Source organism: Rana temporaria, chromosome 5, assembly GCF_905171775.1.
Source record: "Rana temporaria chromosome 5, aRanTem1.1, whole genome shotgun sequence".
Taxonomy (NCBI): Eukaryota; Metazoa; Chordata; class Amphibia; order Anura; family Ranidae; genus Rana; species Rana temporaria.
This window is the reverse complement of record NC_053493.1, coordinates 103,702,565-103,728,133: the sequence shown is the minus strand read 5'-3', so window position 1 is coordinate 103,728,133 and position 25,569 is coordinate 103,702,565. Positions and strand designations below refer to the sequence as shown.

General features: G+C 43.1%; 1 protein-coding gene across 4 annotated transcripts in view; it reads left to right on the top strand.

Annotated features, from left to right (window-relative positions):
- Positions 1-239: 239 nt before the first annotated feature.
- Positions 240-25,569, top strand: part of TBC1D5 (TBC1 domain family member 5) — a 723,038-nt gene continuing 697,708 nt past the window's right edge. For 3 of the 4 annotated variants that reach the window (XM_040352959.1, XM_040352957.1, XM_040352958.1), the window contains exon 1: positions 241-322. The gene's annotated coding sequence lies outside the window, so the exon portion shown is untranslated. Of the gene's footprint in view, positions 323-25,569 lie in introns of all 4 variants that reach the window. The other variant, XM_040352961.1, reaches the window with a different exon arrangement.

Sequence of the window (25,569 nt, the reverse complement as noted above, 5' to 3'; positions counted from 1 at the left end):
GGCAAACATCACTTACACGCATGCATAAAAGAAAATTTCAAAGCAAAAATCAACTTTTCCCAAACCACTCCTCTCCAAATCATTTCTAATGTGCACACTGAGTGTTAATAGATTGCAATTCTCGGTGTAAGGTTTGTGGACTTGTAACAATGTATAACAGTTTTTTTTTTCTTCTCTCTCCATCTCACTTCCTGAATCGACACAGCGAGAACGCCTTGTGATTGTCCCCTGTCGGCTCCTGTAGTATCCCTCGCATAGGCTGCCGGGAGTTGTAGTTTGCTGCATTTCCCAGTGTTTCCCTGTCATGGCTGCCTCCAGTTAGGTACAGTGCTTTTCCTCTTTTATCACCCGGATTTGTATTATGGTTTAGGGAACGATGGCTGCTTGTTAGAAGTGTCAGTGCCGAGCAGTGAGGATCTCTGGCAGCTGCCTGGGTATGCTGTGTGTACAGGATGGAGGGATGCCTGGGACTGGGCTCTGTGCAAGAGATGGTTAATAATGTCAGCTGATCAACTTCTAGCTCCTGTGTCCTCCTATACATGTAGATGTCCATAGATGTGTGTATAGTGCGGCACTGCTATTGTCTATAGGAGGTGGTCTATAGGAGTTCTTCCTTCTCAGTCATATGATCAGTACGTGTGACTCCACTTCCCTGGGCACTCTATGCACTGTGATCACTGACCCCCTCTATATACCGTCTGTGATCACTGATCCCCCCTCTATATACCGTTTGTGATCACTGACCCCCCTCTATATACTGTCTGTGATCACTGACCCCCCTCTATATACTGTCTGTGATCACTGACCCCCCTCTATATACTGTCTGTGATCACTGACCCCCCTCTATATACTGTCTGTGATCACTGACCCCCCTCTATATACTGTCTGTGATCACTGACCCCCCTCTATATACTGTCTGTGACCACTGATCTCCTTCTATATACTGTGATCACTAACCCCCTCTATATACTGTCTGTGACCACTGATCCCCCTCTATATACTGTCTGTGACCACTGATCCCCCTCTATATACTGTCTGTGACCACTGATCCCCCTCTATATACTGTCTGTGACCACTGATCCCCCTCTATATACTGTCTGTGACCACTGATCCCCCTCTATATACTGTCTGTGATCACTGACCACCCTCTATATACTGTCTGTGACCACTGATCCCCCTCTATATACTGTTTGTGATCACTAACCCCCCTCTATATCCTGTCTGTGATCACTGACCCCCCTCTATATACTGTCTGTGACCACTGATCCCTCTCTATATACTGTCTGTGACCACTGATCTCCTATATACTGTGATCACTAACCCCCCTCTATATACTGTCTGTGATCACTAACCCCCCTCTATATACTGTCTGTGATCACTGACCCCCCTCTATATACTGTCTTTGATCACTGACCCCCCTCTATATACTGTCTTTGATCACTGACCCCCCTCTATATACTGTCTTTGATCACTGACCCCCCTCTATATACTGTCTGTGACCACTGATCTCCTTCTATATACTGTGATCACTGACCCCCTCTTTATACTGTCTGTGACCACTGATCCCCCTCTTTATACTGTCTGTGACCACTGATCCCCCTCTATATACTGTCTGTGACCACTGATTCCCCTCTATATAGTGCCTGTGACCACTGATTCCCCTCTATATAGTGTCTGTGACCACTGGTTCCCCTCTATATAGTGTCTGTGACCATTGATCCCCCCTCTATATAGTGTCTGTGACCACTGATCCCCCTCTTTATAGTGTCTGTGACCACTGATCCCCCTCTTTATAGTGTCTGTGACCATTGATCCCCCCCTCTATATACTGTCTGTGACCACTGATCCCCCCCTCTATATAGTGTCTGTGACCACTGATCCCCCCCTCTATATAGTGTCTGTGACCACTGATCCCCCCCTCTATATAGTGTCTGTGACCACTGATCCCCCCTCTATTTAGTGTCTGTGACCACTGATCCCCCCTCTATTTAGTGTCTGTGACCATTGATCCCCCCCTCTATATACTGTCTGTGACCACTGATCCCCCTCTATATAGTGTCTGTGACCACTGATCCCCCCCTCTATTTAGTGTCTGTGACCACTGATCCCCCCCTCTATATAGTGTCTGTGACCACTGATCCCCCCCTCTATATAGTGTCTGTGACCACTGATCCCCCCCTCTATATAGTGTCTGACCACTGATCCCCCCCTCTATATAGTGTTTGTGACCACTGATCCCCCCCTCTATATAGTGTCTGTGACCACTGATCCCCCCTCTATATATTGTTTGTGACCACTGACCCCCCTCTATACACTGCCTGTGATCACTGACCCCCCTCTATACACTGCCTGTGATCACTGACCCCCCCCTCTATACACTGCCTGTGATCACTGACCCCCCCCCTCTATACACTGCCTGTGATCACTGACCCCCCCTCTATACACTGCCTGTGATCACTGACCCCCCCTCTATACACTGCCTGTGATCACTGACCCCCCTCTATACACTGCCTGTGATCACTGATGCGCCCCTCTTCACACTGCCTGGGATCACTGATGCCCCCCCTCTTCACACTGCCTGGGATCACTGATGTCCCCCCTCTATACACTGCCTGGGATCACTGATGCCCCCCCTCTATACACTGCCTGGGATCACTGATGCCCCCCCTCTATACACTGCCTGGGATCACTGATGCCCCCCCTCTATACACTGCCTGGGATCACTGATGCCCCCCCTCTATACACTGCCTGGGATCACTGATGCCCCCCCTCTATTCACTGCCTGGGGATCACTGACCCCCCCTCTATACACTTCCTGGCATCACTGACCCCCCCTCTATACACTTCCGGGCATCACTGACCCCCCCCTCTATACACTGCCTGGGATCACTGACCCCCCCTCTATACACTGCCTGGGATCACTGACCCCCCCCCCCTCTATACACTGCCTGGGATCACTGATCCCGCTCTATAGGATAGAAGAGGGTCTGTGTTACCCATGGCAACCAGCCACACCCTGCCTGGCATCTTCTAATCTGCTCTACAAATGACAGCTGTTACAGTGATCGGAAATGGTAATCTCCCCAACCAGTTAATTTAAAGATCATTAATACATTTTAAACTTTATTAGGTCCCGTGACCGCGCTTATCCTTATTCCATCTAAGCCTTTCTGCATCACATGCAGAGTGGCTATCGCTGTCAGTCTGATCAGCTGACTGACCGTACATGCCACTCTGTATTGTCAGAAATGGCTGAGCGACGTCACCTGGGTGATACAACATGCAGAAGCTTAGCCCAGCCCTCTGGCCCAGGACATAATTAGGGTTGAACAGAGGCTTGTTCCCAACTTAGGTTTGAACCAAACCCAAAAGCAAGCGGGCATGCCCACGAGATCAATGTCTAGTCAGCCATAGCCAGGATACTCCCCACCCAATAGCCGCTCGTAACAAGGTAACTGGGATGCATGGGTTCAATTTGTTGGTTTTAATCACCGCCGAGCGCAACGTGTATAGCCCTGTACTGCTGCACATCAGTGTCGGAAGAGTGGTAAAACCATGGCTCAACTGCTTAGTTTTTCCACTTTTTGGCTGCATGTGTAAATGAAGCCTTAGGTCAGCCTTTCTCAACCAGGGTTTTTCCAGAGGTTGTTTAAGAACATTAACCTCCTGCGCTATGCAGGTAAGGGATGTTTGTAGATGAAAAAAAACTGTGCAGCTCTGACTAAAGTTGAATAATACCCTTGCTATAGGTGTAGGCCATTTTCATACCTTATGAAGCCTGACTGGAATACACCCAGTACATTGCTAAGTGAGGCCTAGTCATCACTGCTCACCTTCACCATCACAGGAGTGAGCTCTTTCTCTGGTTTAAACCCCCTCACATACTCTTTCCCTCCCATGATGCAGTAGCCCTGAGCTCAGCATTTCAGAGTTCACTCCTGTGATGGTGAGCAGTGATGACTAGACCTCACTTAGCAATGTCCTGGGAGTATTCCAGTCAGGTTTCATAAGGTATGTAAATTGCCTACACCTATAGCAAGGGCTTTATTAAACTTTAGTCAGACCTGCACAGTTTGATTTTATCTACAGATGCCCCATATCTGTATTGGTGTGCTCTTGGAAAAAAACATACTTTTATTTGCTACTAGCTGAATACCCGGCGTTGCCCGGTCTTCCTATCTTAACCTTTTGGGGAGGAAAATCATAGTAATATAAATATACCCATCTTTTATATAAGGGTGTAGGTAAGGGTTAATTTAACTGTCATATATTTTTATTTGGCATATAAGTAATATGTGTACCAGGTATTATTGAAATATCTCCAGGCGTACAGAAGTTATGTGGGAACATACATTTCCTATTGATTTGCATGGGACTTTAAACAAAAACCCCGACCCTCACAAATGGGGGTAGTTAAGGGATAAATTAACTATCCCATAGTTTAAGTGGACATATAAGTAACATGTGACCAAGTGTTATGGAAATATCTACAGCCGTTTGGAAGTTATGAAGTAACATGTATTTCCCATAGAGTTGAATGGGACTTTAAAGGAAAACCCAGACCATGGCAAATGGGGGTGGGTAAGGGTTAAACCACCTATCCTATGTTTGTTGCTGACATATAAGTAACATGTGTGCCAAGTTTAATGTTAATATCTTTAGCCGTTTGGACGTGATGCTGGGACATACATACACACATTGAGTTTTATATATATAGATGGGTACAGGGTAAATGCTGATGCGTTTTGGCTATAGAGCCTTCATCAAAGCATTATGCTTTGATGAAGGCTCTATAGCCAAAACGCATCAGTTTATCCTGTACCTATACCTATGTAGTAAATAAAGTACTTTTATTCAAGAGCATGCTGAGTTTCCACCTTTCTGATTAAGATTACTCATCTATGGGAGTTTAACGCACTTGCTAGAGCACCGGTCTCTAATCTATGGACTTCTATACTAAGCAGTAGAGCTAAGGTAACCTCCTTGCTTTTCTGTATGTTTTTTAACATGTGTTTCTGCACATTTGCACTAGAGCTGCACGATTAATCGTATTCAGATCGCAATCTCGATTCCCCCCCACGATCTCCAGCCTGGATTAGCTAGATTTTTCGGATCTCCACGTCGGAATCACGGAACCAGTGTGGATAGAGTTGCCACCTCATCCCTTTAAATTAGAACACATATGAATTACACAGGTTCTGAGGCTAATTTAATGCAAATAAGGCACCAAGTGAGTTTAATTACCTCCTTAATCAGCCACAGAACCTGTGTAATTAATATGTGTTCTGTTTTAAAGGGATGAGTTGGCAACCCTAAGTGTGGAACACAAATGGAGCCAATATCAGAACTGACTTCAGCAACCGGAACTGTCTTCAGTCCACGGAGAGCGTGATGTGCCGCTGGTGTTCTGACGAGATGGTTCCCCCTCGAATAGCGCCCGGGCTGGATTGCGCTAGCGCAATCAACACGCCGCTCGCTCCCGATGCTCGGGGCTGGTTATTCATTCAATACAGCAAGGGGTGGATGCTTTTCTCAAAGGGGCGGATATATGGTTATACATTGTTCACAATCAACACGATGCTTGCTTATTATAATGAGTGGATGCTTTTCTCAAAGGGGCGGATGTATGGATATACGTACATTGAACACAACAAGCGGAAGAGGCCGCATGAATGGCAGTGCTTTTCTCAAAGTGGCGATGCTCCTTGCTGTCTTTATAACCATACATCCTTCCATTTGAGAAAAGCATTCGCCCCTTGCTGTATTAAATGGATAAAATGTTGATTGTGTTCAATGTATAACCATACATCCGCCCCTTGCTGTATTAAATAAATAACCAGCCCCGAGCATCGGGAGCGAGCAGCGTGTTGATTGCGCATGCGCCATCTACAGCTGATTTTTCTTTTTTAAATTAACCATTTTAAAGAGTCGTGAGAGAATCGTGATCTTTATTCTAAGTAGGGCCGAAACAACTAATCGATTAATCGATTATGAAAATAGTTGCCAACTATTTTCATAATCGATTAATCGGCCAGTTGATTAGTTGGCCTGCATATAGTATGCATTATTTATTTACAAATCAGGAAATACAGTGCAGCACACATACAGCTCAGTACACCATTCATACATGTCACTAAATGCCTGAGAATTTGTGAATGTGAAAGTGTGAGGAGCAATGCCTCATGGGACATGTAGTCCTGGGAAGAAGTGAGTGGTTCTAAAGGCAGAAGTTTTTTACCTTGCTATAGGGGGCGCTCTAAACTATACTTTGCAGCTTGCTATTGAGGCTCTCTGAGGGCAGGAGGAGCCAGAAGCATCAGTGAGGGACCCCAGAAGTGGAGGATCTGGGCTGCTCTGTGCAAAACCGTTACACAGAGCAAGTAAGTATAACAAGTTTGTTAAAAAAAATAAAAATCACTTTAAAGACTGCAGGGAAGATCAGCATCTGAAACCAGAGAAAGTGGAGGTAATAGAAGGCATTACAATTACTGTAGTTGGTTATTTTTTTTTTGACCACTGCATATGGATATTTTAGAATAAATTGCCATTTTTTTATTTTTATTTACATATTAACTAAATTGTACACCACACTTTTTTTAAGATTATCCGATTAGTCGATTAATCAAAACAATAATCGGCCAACTAATCGATTATGAAAATAATCGTTAGTTGCAGCCCTAATTCTAAGCAAAAGAATCAAGATTCTAATTTTCCCCAGAATCGTGCATCTCTAATTTGCACGCATTTTCATTGTTCTGTTGAGTATCACAGTGCGTGAAAAATCATTGAGATATGTACAGTACATGCCTCTTTTTTTATAACGTTGATTCTTATGCAACATGTATTGTATTGCTTTACAACACACACATTAAAATGCAAAAGGTGTAAACAGGGCCTTAAAGCTGTAGTTTAGCTTAAAAGGAAAACAAAAAAATTCCTACAGTTTTTTTAGTCACATCACTTACCTGTAGAAAAAGGAAGTTTTCACTGCAGGGATGCCTATTCTTTTTGTCTCTGAACGTCTGGACCTGCAATGGTTAACAGCTCCAGATCTTCAGGCAGAACGGCAGTACAGTTGACCTGATGTGGACACGCCTCCTCCTTCCTCCACCACTGAGAAAAGTTATTTCACTGAATGTAATACAGTCTGTGAATGGGGGAGAGTCTGATCAGTCACAGGATTCTCTCCCTATTCACAGATCATGTAACAGGCATTGTAATCAGTAAAATAACTTTTCTCAATAGAGGAGGGGGTGTGTCTCTGTTTGCCCATCTGTACTGCTGTTCTGCCTGAAGGTGAAAGGTGAAAGTTAAGAGACAGGAAGAGGACAGCAGTAAAAAAAAATCCAGGGTCCAGTTGCCTGCACAATACATGAAATCCTTCATCACAGGTAAGTGGTGACTAAATCTGTAGGTATTTTTATTTATTTTTAGCTAAAATTCAGCTTTAATGTTTTAAAAAATATATATTTTGAGAGTTTTACAACCACTTTAAGAGCCTTTTCACACTGAGCCGGCTGCCGCGTCAGCGCTAAAGCGCCGCTAGTTTTAGCAGCGATTTTCGAATCGCTAGCGGGGTACTTTTAACCGCTTTACATGCGCTTCAGCAGCGGTGCCCATTTATTTCAATGGGCAGGGGCTTCAGAGGAGCGCCTCCAACGCTCTTCCAACGCCCAAAAGACGCTGCTTGCAGGACTTTTTTTTTAAACGTCCTGCCAGCGCAGTGCCGCTCCGCAGAGTGAAAGCACTCTGGCGTTCACACTGGGGAGCATTGAGAGACGTTTTTCAGGGGCTTTACATGCGCTATTTTTAGCAGTAAAACACCTCTAGCGTGTTGGAGGAAAGACATTTGCTCAATTCCCCCATCGACATAGTCAGTGTGGTGAGGGAATCCTTCTCGCAGTGATATTGTGTTCTGACAGTGAGAGGTTTCCCAGCTGTCAGAATACAACGATCACTATAGCCGCTGGCAGTGAATGCACAAATAATGCTGACAGACTGGTTGTACTGGATCGACTTCAGTACAACCAGGCCTGAGCATAGACGTATTGAAAGTGCGATTTGTCTGTGGCTGGCCCTTTCACATGGGCAATTCGATCCGCCTGTCAGTCTTTTAGGCGGACCTGATCAGACCCTCCAGTCTCTTCTATGGAGAGGTGGACACATACCGATTCTATCCTGTCTATCAAAAACAGACGGATGGTGTTCCTATTCCCCATTCGTCTGGCGTCTCGGATGGAAATAGACAGGCGGTTTGTTTCCATCTGATTGCCCCATAGAGAAGACTCTGCATAGTGGCGCAGACACGGACCTGTCATATGCTTAGTCAGTGGGGATCAGCGAAGAGATCCCCCGCTAAGCAAGTGGATTTTGCTTCACGGAGGGGCCTTGGACCTCTTTCACACTGAGAAGTTTTTCAAGCTTTTGCGTAAGTTAAAAAAAGAAAAAAAAGTGCCTGAAAAGCTCACAAAAACTGCATGCTTTCACACTGGGGCGGTGCGCTGGCAGGGAGGTGAAAAAACAGGAATCGCACCACATTCCTGTGCAAACCACATTATGCGCAGTTCAATTTGAGCCCATTAATTTTGAATGGTTCAAAAACCGCACCGCATCCGCATAAAAAAGTTGTGGGTATTTTTTCTTTTCTGTTTACGCTGGCGTGCAGTGCATACTCACCTGAAGGATCCCTGCAGTCTCCCCTTCTACACACTATAGCTGAGCTGCAGTGCATAGAAATGAAATTTCAATAAAAATAGAAGGAAAAACAGTACACATTGCAATGTGCCCCCTTTCACACCGAGGCGCTTGAAAACTGCCTATAAAACAGTGAGCGCTTTTGTGGTGCTTTTTAAGTGCTTTTAACCACTTCAGCGCTGGAAGGATTTACTCCCTTAATGACCAGGCCATTTTTTGCGATACGGCACTGCGTCGCTTTAACTGACACTTGCGCGGTCATGCGACGTTGTACACAAACAAAATTTATGTAATTTTTTCCCACAAATAGAAATTTCTTTTGGTGGTATTTGATCACCTCTGTGTTTTTTTTTTTTTTTTTTACCTATAAACAAAAAAGGAGAGACAATTTTGAAAAAAATAACAATATTTTTTACTTTTTGCTATAATAATCACACCACATTCCTGTGCAAATCAGATGCGATTCTATGCAGTCCAATTTGAGCCCATTCATTTTGAATGGTTGAACTCGCACCGTATCTGCATGAAAAAGGTGTGGGTAGCTTTTATTTGCTGGTACAGGCAGTGCGTTTGCCTGAACCAGATCGGATGGGTGTGAACACCAGTTCACACCCATCCGATCTGGTTCAGGCAAACGCACTGCGTTTTGTGACCTGCTTTTAGGGTGTTGTTCAATTGACACCTACATCAGATGACATTAACACAGTGTGATTGCTATGCAGTGTGGGAAACGCACAGGAATCACTGTTTTTTCTGCACTGCATCTCTGTGAACCAGGGCTTAGAAAGAAGGGAAGATGTTCTGTAGTCGACAGAGAGAGCTGGTGACTGATAATGACACAAGCAGGCTGCAAAGAAAGTTATCGGCGTATAGGATTTTTGGCTGAAAATGCTGCCAGTGGTATTTAAGGGAGCAAATACGAGAAGTTTATTACTAAGCCTCATGCGTACTGGATATTTTAAAAACGCCAGCAGCGTTGCCGCGCTTTTCCGCTTTTTTGCATTAGCACACTTTAGCATTTTTAACAAGAATACGCAAGCTTTGGGATCAAACATGCGTTAGACACATTTAACCGCATTTAGCGGCATTGGAGCATTTTTACAGCTTAAAAACTCCTCTGAAAACCCACTAGTTATAGTTTGTTTTTTTCTAGCCAAAAACCACCGTTGACAAAAAACGCTATAACCAGCCTATGTGTGCATGGGTACATTAGATAACATGCTGGAGAGTTTACTGAGTTTTCTATTTAAATCCTTTCAGATCCTCACACAACCCAGCTATGACTAAGCATCTATCCATGATGTGAAACATGTTAGCTTTTTTGTCCCATGTGTCCACTTTCTACCATTGATTGCAGTGTTGCATGAATTTTTGGATGGTTTACAGCTTTGGATTTTATCCTTTGTTCATTTTGTTTTAATAAATCGCCTATCAGAGTGCGGCAGTCCAGGAACTTTTCTTTTTTTCCGCGGATCAGCGCAGAGTCTGCACCTGTCAGTAATACAGGGCGGGAGCACAGCATAGGTCGCAGGGCTTGGAGCGGTACTCTTTTCCAGGGTTTACTGCCTGTAGGGAAAAAAACAACCCAGAAGCCAAAACAGCTGTACAAACGTCCAGTGTGCACGAGGCCTTGGGGCTTACATACACTTCACCTGTTGGGGTTGGATCACACCAGTACAACCCTACAACATGTGTGTGCGCTATCAGGGCAGTATGGTACTCTGTGCTCTGTGACACAGTGACACATCCAGGGTCGGCCCTACCATGGGACCCAATGGTACCATTGTACCAGGCAGCACTTTAAGGGGGGCAGCAAATTGCCGCCTGCCCGCCATCCCATTCCACCAGCTCCGCTCTCCACTCCACTCCACTGTGGGGCTAATTTCATGAATAGAGCCATAACAGGTCCTTTTTATACTCCTATACATCTAAACAACCATAACAGGTCCTGTTTATACTCCTATATACATGTATAGAGCCATGATAGGTCCACTTTAGTTATCATGATATAAAATAATGGATGTGGGGGCATTTTGGTGGGTGTAATATTTTTTTTTTGGGGGGGGGGGCAGCATTTCATTCTTGGGCCGGCACTGGACACATCACACTCCACTTTTTCTTTTTGTTTGTTTGTTTCAACTTTATTTAATGTAAAATTTCATCTTTATGCATTGCAACCTGTTCTGATGCAGTGTAGTGCGTCGCAACTACGCTGCCATGAAAAGACGTAGGCTACTTTCACACTGCAGCGCCTGGCCGTTAGCGCTAAAACGGTGCTCATTTTTGCAGTGCTTTAGCTGCGATTTTTGGCTGCTAGCGGGCGTTTTTACCCCTTCTTCAGCTGCTAGCAAAATTTGTTTTCATTGTATTTCGTTAAAAAATGCATTCGTCTGAAAATCCAAATTAATTAAGGTCGAATCTGTCATCGAAGGCTTATGGTGTCTGTCGAATGTTCTAAGAAGATTCGACGGAATCTTTAAAAAAAAGAAGAAGAATTCTAATGTTGTATGACTAATAATAATTATATTTATTATTACTAGTCAACCAACATTAGAATTCTTCTATAGCCTATGGGCCGAGCATTTCACCATAAATGTCCGCTCGCTGTGATCGTGTGTTTTTAGCTACTTCGTCGAATCTTCATGTCTCTCTATGACGAATCTTTTCTCTTTATGTAGAATAATATTGGACTAACAGAGTTAAAGTGGAGGTTCACCCAAAAACCTTTTTTTTTTAACATTAGATTGAGGCTCGTTTTGTCAAGGGGAATCGGGTGTTTTTTTTACAATCGAAGCAGTACTTACCGTTTACGAGATGCATCTTCTCCGCCGCTTCCGGGTATGGGCTGCGGGACTGGGCATTCCTATTTGATTGACAGGCTTCCGACGGTCGCATACATCGCGTGACGATTTTCCAAAAGTAGCCGAACATCGGTGCGCAGGCGCCGTATAGAGCCGCACCGACGTTCGGCTTCTTTCGGCTACTCGTGACGCGATGTATGCGACCGTCGGAAGCCTGTCAATCAAATAGGAACGCCCAGTCCCGAAGACCATACCCGGAAGCGGCAGAGAAGATCTATCTCTAAAACGGTAAATACTGCATTGATTTTAAAAAAACTACCCGATTCCCCTTGACAAAATGAGTACAGGCATACCCCGCTTTAAGTACACTCACTTTACATACACTCGCGAGTAAGGACATACCTATGAGTGTATGTAAAGTGCCTTACAAGTACTCTACAGACATTTTACAACCGCAGTAGAAGGAGCTGAAGCTCCGAGAGCATAGCCCGTCCTGTTCCAGTGTGCCCCTGACACCCCCACTACAGCCGCTGAGACCTCAACTACAGCTCTTGACACCCCCACTACAGTCCCTGACCCCCCACTACACCCTAAAAGTGATAAAGGGTATTGTTTCACTTTAAGTACATTTTCGTTTTACATACATGCTCCGGTCCCATTGTGTACTTAAAAGTGGGGTATGCCTGTATCAATCTAATGTTAAATTTTTTTTTCGGGTGAACTCCTGCTTTAAGGTTAGGCACATTCGACCGCAACGAAAACGAAAATAAAGCATTTATGTTGGATCTTTCGGTTTTCGTTTTCTGCGCTTTCAAACGATAACGAAAATACCTGACTTTCGGACGAAAACGAATGCACATGTCTAGTATACAGCGCTCCTAAACCGCCCCAAAGATGCTGCTTGCAGGACTTTTCATAACGTCCCACAAGCGCCACACTTCAGTGTGAAAAGTCACACTGAAATGAATGGGAGGCGGTTTTCATGCGTTATTTAAAAGCTATTTATAGCGATAAAACACTTGAAAACAGCCTCAGTGTGAAAGTAGCCGTAGTGCATGTTCTATTCCTTTTTTTCAGGGAAACTGAGCTGAACAAATAGAACATAAGGCAGATTGCCCTGCCTAAGCTTTGGGACTATATTGGAATAAGCTGCCCAGTATGGTCCAACACATCTGGTGTGAAGAGGTCCTTCAGGCTAGTTTAAAAAATAAATAAAAATGATTACATACAATACTGAACTACAGAGATAATTTCAAGCTATGGGCTTCATTCCGCTTTGAAATGCTGAATTCTCTTAGAAAACAGGAGTCTGCTGGTTGCCTCCATCTTACAGGAGAACGGACATTAGGAGATAACAGCCTTCATAGAAGTGCTGTACTTCATCATACATAATGAATTCCTCATGATGAGAACTGACCAGCTCTGAGCTGTTCAATGCTTGCTGCATTATTGTGTATTTGTATTAATTTTTGGGTCACTACATATATAGTACTATGTAATAAAATAGAACATAGGATTCCTTTTATGTCTCATATGGTTTATCCCCGTTGGTATTTTAGTGAACATGTGATGTGCTCAAGGCAGCTGACATACTTCATGTTTCCACTTCCTCTTTTATTTTTTATTTTTTTTTCTCTATTTCATCAGCTTTCTGTCTATAAAGGCTCCATGCACACTGGAGCTGAAAAACGGCAGTTTATTGGAGTTTGGGCATTTTTTTTAAAAGCCCATAAACTCTACTTTCTATTAGCTTAAGGCCCCATGCACACGAGAAGCAAATGCAAACGCATGTAAACTCAAGTTTTCAAAGGCAAAAACCGGCGTTTAAAATGCCCGTTTTTGCTGTGAATCTCGCAGCGTTTTGCCGCGTTTAGTGGTGTTTTACCGCGTTTGCGGCTATCAGCGTTCATAACAAAGACATTGTAGACCCTCCCAGAGCTTTGAAACGCAAAAATGTTTGTGTCTGAACCCAAAATGTTGTGTCCGAAAAAACGAGCCTAAACCCAACTGTTGCTTTAAAACGCCAAAAAACGTGAATGTGTGCATGGACACATAGGATAACATTAAATGTGTTCAGGGGCAGTTGAAAAAAATGCCCAAATGCCTCTGAACTCGAGTTTACCAGCGTCTCGTGTGCATGGGGCCTAAGTGTCCATGCACCCATGGAAGTTTTTCAGCTTTAATGAGCAGTGAAGTTTATGGGCTTTTTTCTGAACGCCCCGAAAATCGCGTCGTAGGGACAAGTAGGGTTGTCCCAATACCACTTTTTTAAGACCGAGTACAAGTACCGATACGTTTTTTCAAGTGCTCGCCGATACTGATTACCGATACTTATTTTTTTTAATGTCATGTTACAATTTGACTAATGGGCACTGACGGGGGGGGGGGGCACTGACGAATGGCACTGATAGGCAGCACTTGGGGGCACTGATAGATGGAACTGATGTCGCTCATGGGCACTGAAATGCGGCACTGATTGTCAATTGCGTAATAAATTACATGAATGAGGAGAGGAAGGATTTTGCATTGCTATTTGGCATATAGCATTGCAAAGTCCTTCCTTTCCACTCATCATTCATGTCATTTAACTTCTAGTAAGTATGTGCTGCCACGCCTATATTGGTACACCTTGCACTTGGCTGCAGTAAGCCAGCAGCGGACATCTTGTTACACCCAGCCTGAACTATAACAAGATGTCCTCTGCTGGCTTACTGCAGCCGAGTGCAGGGTGTACCAAGATGGCCGCCGTGATGTTTACCCTACCGATGGAGACACGGAACGTCACTTCCTGTACTGAATGTGACGGCTCCGGTCACCGGAATATGCGGCAGTGCCCTGCACCCCTGCCCTGGTCAGCTTTCCCACTCCACTCTGATCCACTACCGCCAGACCGATCTCCACTCCGCCCTCTCCATGTATCGGATCTGGCATCGGGAGCATTTATGCGAGTACAAGTACTCGCACAAATGCTCGGTATCGGGACAACCCTTGTTCAAAGTGCTGTTTTTTACCTAAAAAACTCAAAAAAACACAGATAAATGCTCAAAAACATGGCTCGCCAGTGTTTTTTTTGTGTTTTTGATCCATTGAAAAAAAAAAATGCTAATAAACGCTATTGCAAAAAGGTTTAAAAAATTTGAAAGACTCCCTGCAAAGCTACTGGCTTTTTATAGCATTATTTTAGCATCCAGTGTGCATGGAGCCTAAACACTACAATAGCTGTGCCATTATAGTTGTTAAATGCAAACTGCATTTCTGTAACAGTATTGGATTTTTTTTTCTAATAAATGGCATAAAATATCATCATTCAGAATGTATGTAGCGCTATATTTTATTAATGATATGGTTTTAAAATAATAGGAGGATAAACCAATGGGTAGACTTAAAGCGGCGTTCCAGTCACAAACATTTTTTTTTTTTATCAACTTATTTTTTAGATACTTTTATTACAAAGTGGCGCTCACTTTGTAATTAAAAGTATCTAAAGAATAAGTTGATAAAAAAAAAAAAAGAAAAATGTTTGTGGCTGGAACGCCGCTTTAAGTCTACCCATTGGTTTATCCTAATCCAGTGTTCTACCTTGCACATGTACATGGCACTGCACCTTCTAAAATTATTTAAATATATATATATTAGGGTTGTCCCGATACTTTTTTTCATGTACTCGCCGATACCGAATACCGATACTTTTTTTTAAATGCAGCCTTATCCCTTAATTCAGCCATGTCCCTAAATTCAGCCATGTCCCTAATGCAGCCTTGTGTCCCCTAAGACAAAGCCAAGTCAACCCCCCCCCCCCTCCCCCCGCCGCTGCCGACATCTAGTTACTATGCGCTGGGGGAACACAACAGCTGTCATTTGCATTTGAATAGCTGTGTGTTCCCTCGCCGCGCCTTCATGTATAGCCCCTCCCCCTTGCCCAGAAACTTTGATAGACAGGTCACCCGTCGGACGTCTGTCTATCAAAGTGCCCGGGCAAGGGGGAGGGGCTATACATGAAGGCGCGGCGGGGCAACACACAGCTATTCAAATGCAAATGACAGGATTGACTTGGCTTTGTCTAAGGCGGCAGCAGCTCTCCTCTCCCCCATACGAGGACTGCCCCTCTCCGCCCCCTCTCCGCCCCCTCTCCACCCCCTCTCCACCTGCACTCGAAAAAAAAAAAGTATTCTACCAGGCATCGGGAGTATTTGCGCGAGTACAAGTACTAGCGCAAATACTCGGTATCGGTACCGATACTAGTATCGGTATCGGGACAACCCTAATAAAAATATATATATACACATGTGAGAGAGAGAGATCCATCTCAAAGTTTAGGAACATTGAATTGTGATAGTCCATCAATATTCAGTTTACAAATCTACCTTCACACACCTCCTGGGATGGCCTTTTTTTTTAGCAGCATCCATAGTGCCCCATTTGTTGCTTGTGTATTGTAATGATTGCAAAGGTTTCCATTTTGTCCTTTTATCTTGTAGAACAGGGATATGCAATTAGCGGACCTCCAGCTGTTGCAGAACTACAAGTCCCATGAGGCATAGCAAGACTCTGACAGCCACAAGCATGACACACAGAGGCAGAGGCATGATGGGACTTGTAGTTTTGCAAACAGCTGGAGGTCTACTAATTGCATATCACTGTTGTAGAACAACAACCTGAGAGATGATTGGTTCCTCTCTTGACAGGAAATGGTGAAAAACCCTAGCACCTCCTCTCGTCTCTCACTTTAGATTAGGCTTTTTGATTGTGTTGTCACACATTTTTTAATTATTTATTAAAAGTGAGCAAACTTGTTGTGCCCCTTAGCAACTATCCAGAGATACAATGCCTTGAAAAAGTATTCATACCCCTTGAAATGTTCCACATTTTGTCATGTTACAACCAAAAACATAAATGTATTTTATGTGATAGAAGTGGAAGGAAAATTATAAATGTTTTTCAATATTTTTTTTACAAATAAATATGTGAAAAGTGTGATGTGCATTTGTACTCGACCCCCTTTACTCTGATACCCCTATCTAAAATCCAGTGGAACTATTTGCCTTCAGAAGTCACTTAATTAGTAACTAGAGTCCACCTGTGTGTAATTTAATCTCAGTATAAATACAGCTTTTCTGTGACGCCCTCAGAGGTTTGTTAGAGAACTTTAGTGATCAGACACCATCATGAAGTCCAAGAACATACCAGACAGGTCAGGGAAAGGTCACAATAAAGTTGTGGAGAAGTGTAAAGCAGGGTTGGGTTATAAAAAAATATCCCAAGCTTTGAACATCTCACGGAGCACTGTTCAATCCATCATCCAAAAATGGAAAGAGTATGGCCCAACTGCAAACCTACCAAGACATGGCCGTCCACCTAAACTGACAGGCCAGGCAAGAAGAGCATTAAAGCGGATCTCCACCCTAATGACATCATTTGCTTAATAACATTGGCGCTATCTGTTATGCTAAAAACGGTTATTTTTTTTTAGCTAAATGTGTACAGTACCTGTACATTACTGTACCTTCCGGTCTGCATGTATGCGGGAGTTTTCCAGGCATTGCATCACTTCCTGTTAGATGCAGTGCGCTCTGCGCAGCCGTGTTCTCAAATCTCGCGCTATTTCGAAAGCCGCTGTTCCCCGTTGCTTGTGCTCGTGCGCATGCGCGAGATCGAGCGGTGGATGCTGGGACATCAGCATCCACCGGAAGAAGGGAGTGCAGGCCTGTGGGCTTATGCCCACAGTTAAAATGGAACCAAAACGTAAGGAGGAATATAAGTTTATATTTAACACAGGATGGCAGTGGAGCGGCCGCGGGAGACAGAAAACGTAAGTTCAGCAAATTAGGGGCATTAACCGTTTAACTAGGCATTAACAAAAAAATTTTTTTTGGCGTGGGAGATCCGCTTTAATCAGAGAAGCAGCCAAGAGGCCCATGGTAACTCTGGAGGGGCTGCAGAGATCCACAGCTCAGGTGGGAGAATCTGTCCACAGGACAACTTAGTCATGCACTCCCACAAATCTGGCTTTTATGGAAGAGTGGAAAGAAGAAAGCCATTGTTGAAAGAAAGTTCACCTTTCAGCAGGACAACGACCCTAAACATACAGCCAGAGCTACAATTTAATGGTTTAGAGATCAAAGCATCTTCTTGTGTTACAATGGGCCCAGTCAAAGTCCAGACCTAAATTCAATTGAGAATCTGTGGCAAGACTTGAAAATCGCTGTTCACAGACACTCTCTACCCAATCTGACAGAGCTTGAGCTATTTTACAAAGAAAAATGGACAAAAATGCCACTTTTTAGATGTGCAAAGTTGGTAGAGACTTACCCCAAAAGACTTGCAGCTGTAATTGCAGAGAAAGGTGGTTCTATAAAGTACTGACTCAGGAGGGCTGAATACTAATGCACACAACTCTTTTCACGTATTTTTTTTTTTTTTAGTTCCGACTTTGTCCTGTGACTTCAGGTCCGACTTTAATTAACGGGATCCAACTTTGAGATGATTGCTACTTGTCCTTTGACCAATCAAAACAATTCCTTTGCTTCTGGTATGGATAAAAATTCAGGCAAAAAAAATAGTACCCCAACAAACAAAAACAGTGTAGTGTAATAAAAACCTAAGGCAGTTTCTGACAAGTTCATTATTAAAAGTTAATAATGTCCCCCGATGTAGATCCAACATCACTCACGATGTCTATCTCCGCCATCGCCAACCCGTTTAAAGAAAATCCTGGCTCCCGCCATTCTGTCAGCTTCAGTGTGTGACAATTCTTATATAACTTTGGGGCGTGACCATGTGGTGACATAATTCGGAGACCCCGTCCCCTTGTCATGCCTGGGTCCATGACGTCACAAGGGGCAGGGTCTCAGGGCTACGTCACTGCATGGCCACGTCTCATAGCTTTATATAGAAACTTTCACACACCGGAGCTAAGGCTCTGTTTCCACTACTGCGAGTTGTTGTGCGACTTGACACATGTCAAGTCGCATGACAAGTCAAAACCCATGTATTTCAATGGTCCCTGTTCTAATTGGTGTGACTCAAGAAAAAGGTTCTTACACTACTTTGTTCCGACTTTGGTGCGACTTGTTCTAACATGGTTTTCACCGGTCGCATTGCATTGCAACGTCGCATTGTAAATTGGGCGAATTTGGGGTTGCAATAGTGGAAACAGAGCCTAACAGTATTGCGGGAGCCAGCGTCAGAAGAGGAGTGTTTTATTTTATTAATTTATTTAAATCAGGTCGGCGGTGGCGACGACCCAATCGGGGTTTCTGGACAGTGGACACAATTTCTGTTCAGCCGGGAGAAGAAGCAGTGGCCCGGCTCTTCCTTCCTTTTGCCTCCTAAGGTAAGGTCTCCCGTGGAGGGGTGGGGGTGGCGGTGGATCTCCGCCACCTTCCCGTCCGTCTAAAGGTTGCTTACGAAGATCACCGTAAGAAATCTCCCCAACAGATGTCAGATGTAAAACTTGTACAGCCAATGTACAAAATATATTGTTAATTGGATTTTGTTGCCTTTTTTTTTTTTTTTTTATAAATATAATTTTTTTATTTAAGAGATGGAAGGCATGTATCTAAGGTGGAATTTTCAAGCAGACCCCTTTTTGAATTTTATGACATTGCTCTTCCAGGAGCTGCTCCCGACCCTATGAATCCGTAGTCTCCTCTCCACTTTTGCTGATTGCCTCATCTTTTTGATCCTTTACCTGCAGGATGAGGTGACTAAATGATGGCTGATAAGTTTTTCACCTGATGTTTTTGAATTTTCAATGCCGTTTTGAAAATGAGCCGTCTACCGGATTCGGTAATTGCAAGTGATTATAATTACTGATTATACTGATTATGAGTGATTTGTTTTTGAAATGGTGATATCTTTAAGGCGTTTTAGACTTTGGTGTTTCATTCAATATTTCTTCTTGGGGGTAAATCGGAAAGCAAGACACCATTGAAATAGATTTGGTTTTCAAATGTCTTGCACACATGTCAAGTAGCTTGTTTGATGCTTTAATAAAGATCTTAAGTGTGTATTTGAGCCCCAATAATCTAAACCTACAGTTGCTGCACCCACGTCTTAATATTTTATGTGTCATTAAGAATCTAATGACAAATTATAACCAGGTTCTATTTGGTCTAATTTTCTAACTTCAAAATTGCTTTCAACAGCTAAGAGAAATGTACGGTTTTTAATTAAAGATCAACACCAGGCTTTGTCAGTGGCAGCAGCCTAGCTTTTTTCTTGTTTTTAATCGTTTTCTTGCCTTTTTTTTGTTTTTATTTAACTCAGCGCTTTTAATGCTTATCCACTTGAAGACCAGGGCCCGGATTCAGATACATTGGTGTTTCTATCGGCGGGCGTAACATATCTCAGATACGTTGCGCCGAAGTAACTTAGGGCGCAAGTTCCATATTCATAGAGAACTTGCGCCCTAAGTTACTGGCGGCGTAGCGTATGTGGTCCGGCGTAAGCCCGCCTAATTCAAATGTGGATGATGTGGACGTGTTTTATTTAAATTAATTGTGACCCCACGTATTTGACGTTTTTTACGAACGACGCATGCGCCGTTCATGAAAGAATCCCAGTGCGCATGCTAGAAATTACGCCGCAAATCGTCAATGCTTTAGACGTGAACGTAACTTACATACAGCCCTATTCGCGAACGACTTGCGCAAACGACGTAAAATTTTCAAAATTCGACGCAGGAACGACTTCCATACTTAACATAGGATACGTCTTATATAGCAGGGGTAACTTTACGCCGGAAAAAGCCTAATGTAAACGACGTAAAAAAATGTGCCGGGCGGACGTACGTTTCTGAATCGGCGTATCTACCTAATTTGCATATTCCTCGCGTAAATCTACGGAAGCGCCACCTAGCGGCCATCGTAAATATGCAGCCTAAGATACGACGGTGTAAGACACTTACGCCGGTCGGATCTTAGGGAAATCTATGCGTAACTGATTCTATGAATCAGTCGCATAGATACGACCCCGCAACTCAGAGTTACGACGGTGTATCCTGAGATACGCCGTCGTAACTGCTATCTGAATCCGGGCCCAGGGCTTCTTCTGACACTTTTTGGTTACAAGTAAAAAAAAATTTAAAAAAATCGGTATCTTTTGAATGAAATTTACTTGGGACCCCCAAACATGATATAGAATAAAATGGTGGGTTTTGCAAATTTTTTTTTATGTCACTATTGGTATTTGCACAGCGGTTTTTCGAACACAAATTTGTTGGAAGAAATACACTTTAATGAATTTTAATGCATACAAACACAATTTTTTTTTTTTGGTAAAATTTAAAAGATGGTGTAACGCTGAGTAAATTGATACCTAACATGTCACGCTTTCAAATCACGCACGCTCGTGGAATGGTGACGCAGTACAGTATTTTAAAACTTTCCATAGGCGACACTTTAAAAGCCTTTACAGGCTACCTGTTTGTTTCAATAATTTTTATTAAAGTTTCATATAGGAAATACAACAAGAATATCTCAGCTCAGCAATATCCTTCCAAATTTAGGGAATAGCATGGTGGTTTGTCAGTAACGTTAGAGAGTCTCTTCTGTGTCGCCGATACCACCCAATAAGACCCAATCAGACGGTAACAGAACAATAAACCACTCCTCGGCCCACTGTGTCTGGTGCTACATGTTCATGCTATATCCCAGCCCTTATCGGGTCCTCTACCCGCTGGGAGAAGACGGCCCCCACTCCATGCAGAGGGAGAGCCCGACTTACCTACCTACGCGGGTATCGACCCCATGCTTTCTCATTACACAATAGTCTGTGATGAATAAACAATTGAGTAAACCTAAACTATAAGGCTACCTGTTACAGAGGAGACCTGGTGCTAAAATTGTTGCGCTCTCTCTCTGATGTTCATGGCAATACCTTACATGTTGGGATTGGAGAGCCGAGATATACTAATCCTTCAATTTTCCCTGTGCAAGATCGATCCTTGCAGCTCCTGACAGCCACCCCCTCACAGTCTAGAGGTCTTGTGCAGTGATTTGTTCCTGATGTCATCACTCCCAAAGACCGTCTCTGGACATGAAGACGTCCACCGCTGCTAGACCTAGAGGAGTGACACTTTCTGAAGGATCAAAGGATTAGGTGAGTATAGGCTCTGCATTCACCCCTAGACAAAACAAGCAGTTAAATTATGCAGTGCAAGCACAGCTCTACTGCATGGGGGAAAAATAATTTGCCAGGAGTTGGCCTTTAAAGGTGGCCTGGGACATGGATTTACATAATTTGCAAGATTTTACAAGTGGACTTTAAAGTGGATGTAAACCCTCCATACACCCAGTGAAGTGAACAGCCTTAGAGGATGCACAGGGATGAACCAAATATCCCTACATAAGTTTTACATTTATATACTGTCAGATCCGTAGTCTGTGTGAGAGACGATCTCCCCTCCCCTCTCCAATCCTCTCTGTTTTAGGTCCCTGTTCAGTACAGTGTGTGTTTTTTCCTAAAATTATAATGCTAAATACCTTCTTTGTAGAGCCCTGCTGTGCAGACAAGTGACCTATCTTTGCCAACTTGCATTCATCAGAGGGGAATCTCAGCCCCTCCCACTGTAATTGCTTACATCAGAAGGAAAGAGGAGGAAGGTCACATGACAGCACAGGAGGGCTCTGCAAAGAAGGTATTTAGCATTATAATCTTAGAAAAACACACACATTGTACTGATCAGGGACCTAGAACAGAGAGAAACAAAGGAATTAATACATGTGACTTTACAACCACTTCAACTTCTAAAAATATTTTAGAACCTTACAGCTCAGTACAGTTACACAACAAAGAAAATCCCCCTTAAACTCAACTGCAGCTTCGATGTATATGTGCTGTGTTGTAAAGGAGAATTTATTATCTTATTTGCTTGTATTGCTGTATCTTAATGTGTACTCTGCTAGTCCCTTGGTTTAACTTTACTATTTTGACCGAGCGCTTGCCATCACAAAGAGACTTTAAATTGCAATGATTTGATTTAAGGGCTTTTTACTTAATATTTAGCATATTGTAACACTAGCATGTTGGGAACAGTTGTTCATTTGTTTATATAAAATTCCGTACTGTGCAGTCATTAATCCAAAATATATCCCCCTTCTGTACCACTATTCTTCAAATAAACATCTAGTAACACTAGTTAACACTTTCGTAAAACTATACATTACTGATTTTCAACTGTTGCTTTAGACACACGTTGCTGTGTGATGCTCAGTTTTTCAGTAACAGTAGGACTTGAATGAAGCAGGTCTCAAAGGCGTTTCTTTACTAAAGGCAAATAGGCTGTTTACTTTGCAAGGGAATCTTTTCTTAGCTTATTAAATGTTTAACAACTTGCTTACTGGGCACTTATTCCCACTTTCAGCCTTGGCCAATTATTAGCTTTCAGTGCTGTCACACTTTGACAATTGCACGTCATGCAACACTTTAACCACAAATGGAGCTTTCTTTTGGTTGTATTTAACCACTTCAACTCCAGGAAGGATTTACCCCCTTCCTGACCAGAGCGCACGGTGGCGCTCGATCGCCCGCTAGGCTGCAAATTCACAGGGACATACAGGTACGCCTATTTGCCTGTCTCTGTCATTCTGTTGACATAAATTAGCATGTGGCAGTCGGCAAGTGGTTAATCACTACTGGGTTTTAAATTTTTTGCTAAAAAAGATCAAAAATTTGGAAGAAGAAAAAAATTTCATAGTTTGTTTTAAAATTTTACAAACGGGTAATTTTTCTCCTTCACTGATGTGCGCTGATGAGGCTGCACTGATGGGCACTAAGGAGGTGGCACTGATGAGCACCAATAGGGGGCACTGATGGGCAGCACTGACAGGTCAGACTAATAGCGAGGCGCTGATGGACACTGACATTGACTGACAGCTGATCATGTGGTAAAGGGCCTGCTGTGTTTCGCTCTTTACCCCGCGATCATGGGAGGACGTCTATTGACACCCTCCCGGCACTGGAAGCTTGCGCTGTAGCCGTCATTCGGCTATAGCGCAGGTGACAAGCGGATAAAATTCCTCCATTTACATGCAAGGAACATATTTTGTCTTGCAAATGATTGGATGATAGAAGTCAGCAGAGCTAGTTTACTCCATTCACTAAGCTGAGGTTATATTCCCTTGCAAATTGAAAGAAGTTCGTGCCGCTCTCCCCCCGTGATGTCTTCTCCCCGTCCGTGCCGCTCTCCCCCCGTGATATCTTCTCCCCCTCCGTGCCGCTCTCTCCCCGTGATGTCTTCTCTCCCCGTCCGTGCCGCTCTCCCCCCGTGATGTCTTCTCTCCCCGTCCGTGCCGCTCTCCCCCCGTGATGTCTTCTCTCCCCGTCCGTGCCGCTCTCCCCCCGTGATGTGTTCTCCCCTCCGTGCCGTCTTCTCCCCATCCATGCCGCTCTCCCCCCTCAATTTGTCAGGATGGAGAGCGGAGGTATGAGCCACTAAATCCAGCTCCTACCTTTTCCGAATGGACAGAGTCAGTGATCACTGACTCTGTCCATTCACATAACTGAGCATCGTAACCTGTGTTTACAATGCTTCAATTTATGAATGGAGAGGAGCTTCTCTCCATTCATTTCAGCTGAGTCTGCAGAGAAAGGGACTGGGGAATCTGTGTCCTTTAGTCCCTTTCTCTGTCTTAAAGGGGAGATGTCAGAGGTTTGTTAAGACCCCTGATATCTCACCAAAGCCCCCCCCAACAGGGCTAATTAAATAAAAGAAAACATTTTTTGCAGTAAATCATTTAAAAAATAAAATGTAAATAATAATAATAATAACAAGAAAAACACACTGACAATCCACTACCCCCCCCCCTAAAAAAAAATAAAAAAAAAATCACTGTAAAAAAAAAAAAGTTAAAAAAAAAAAATAATACTGTCACATGACATTAAAAAAAAAGTATCGGTATCGGCGATTACTTGAAAAACTTGTACTCGGTCTCAAAAAAGTGGTATCGGGACAACACTACTCTGAATCGTGGTGGATATGATTTCCCAGTTTCCAGTATTTATGCCCTGTACACAGGAGCGAAATTCCCTTCGGAAAAAAGTTGGATGTTTTTTCCGATGGAACTGCCTTGCATACACATGGTCACACAAAAGATCAGTAAACTTTTGACTGCCAAGAACGCAGTGACGTAAAAGACTACGACTAGCAGAGAAAATTAAGTTCTATGCTTCTGAGCATGCGCCGATTTGTTTCTGCGCGTCGGAATTTGCACACACAATAGGAAATTCCGATCGGATTTTTTTCTGACGGGAAAATGGAGAACCTGCTCTCTATCTTTTTCCAGCCGTTTTTCCATTGGAAAAAGTCTGATGGAGCATACACACGGTCGGGATTCCCAACCAAAGGCTCTCATCTGACTTTTTTCAACGGGAAAACCGATCGCGTGTACGGGACATTACTGTTTGTATTTATTAATATTCACTGTTGAAAAGCAAGCAGGCACAATCGCGATGATGCAGGGGTCTCAGGTTTTAATGTAATACTGGGCAAAACTATTTACACAAAATTAGAGGGCATAATTACGAACACCATTGATAATTGTTTGTCATTCTCTTAATGCTGGCAAGAACCATTTTTATTTATTTATTTTTTTCTTTATTTTATTTTAAAGCTGTGCAAAAGGTACAAACTAATCAGCCATTTTGCTGTGCTGGAGGAAGACTATAGCACCATTGTGTCATTTATGTTTATTATTGTGCTTTATTATTTTAAATTTTGTTGATCAGATTAAGAGATCAAAGTTTTGTTTTGCCAGTTTGCATTTTTCTTGATTTAGAAACGGTTCTAATACAATATACATGATGCAGATAAGATTCTGCTTTCTGCATCAATTTGTTGACTTGAAGCTATTGATAAGAGTAAATTACACCGTAGTCATACTTTATTACCTATTGATTTCAAAAAGCTTTATTCTTTAATAAAACAAAGCCATGTCTTGAACAATATTGCAAAATGTTTTCCGGATTTTTTTTTTGTTTTAATCTGTTGCAATGCTGGGGTTTGTATTAGAGGTGCACCGAAAGGAAAATCTGGTGCTGGTACCGAAACCGAAAATTCAGGACGCACTTTGCC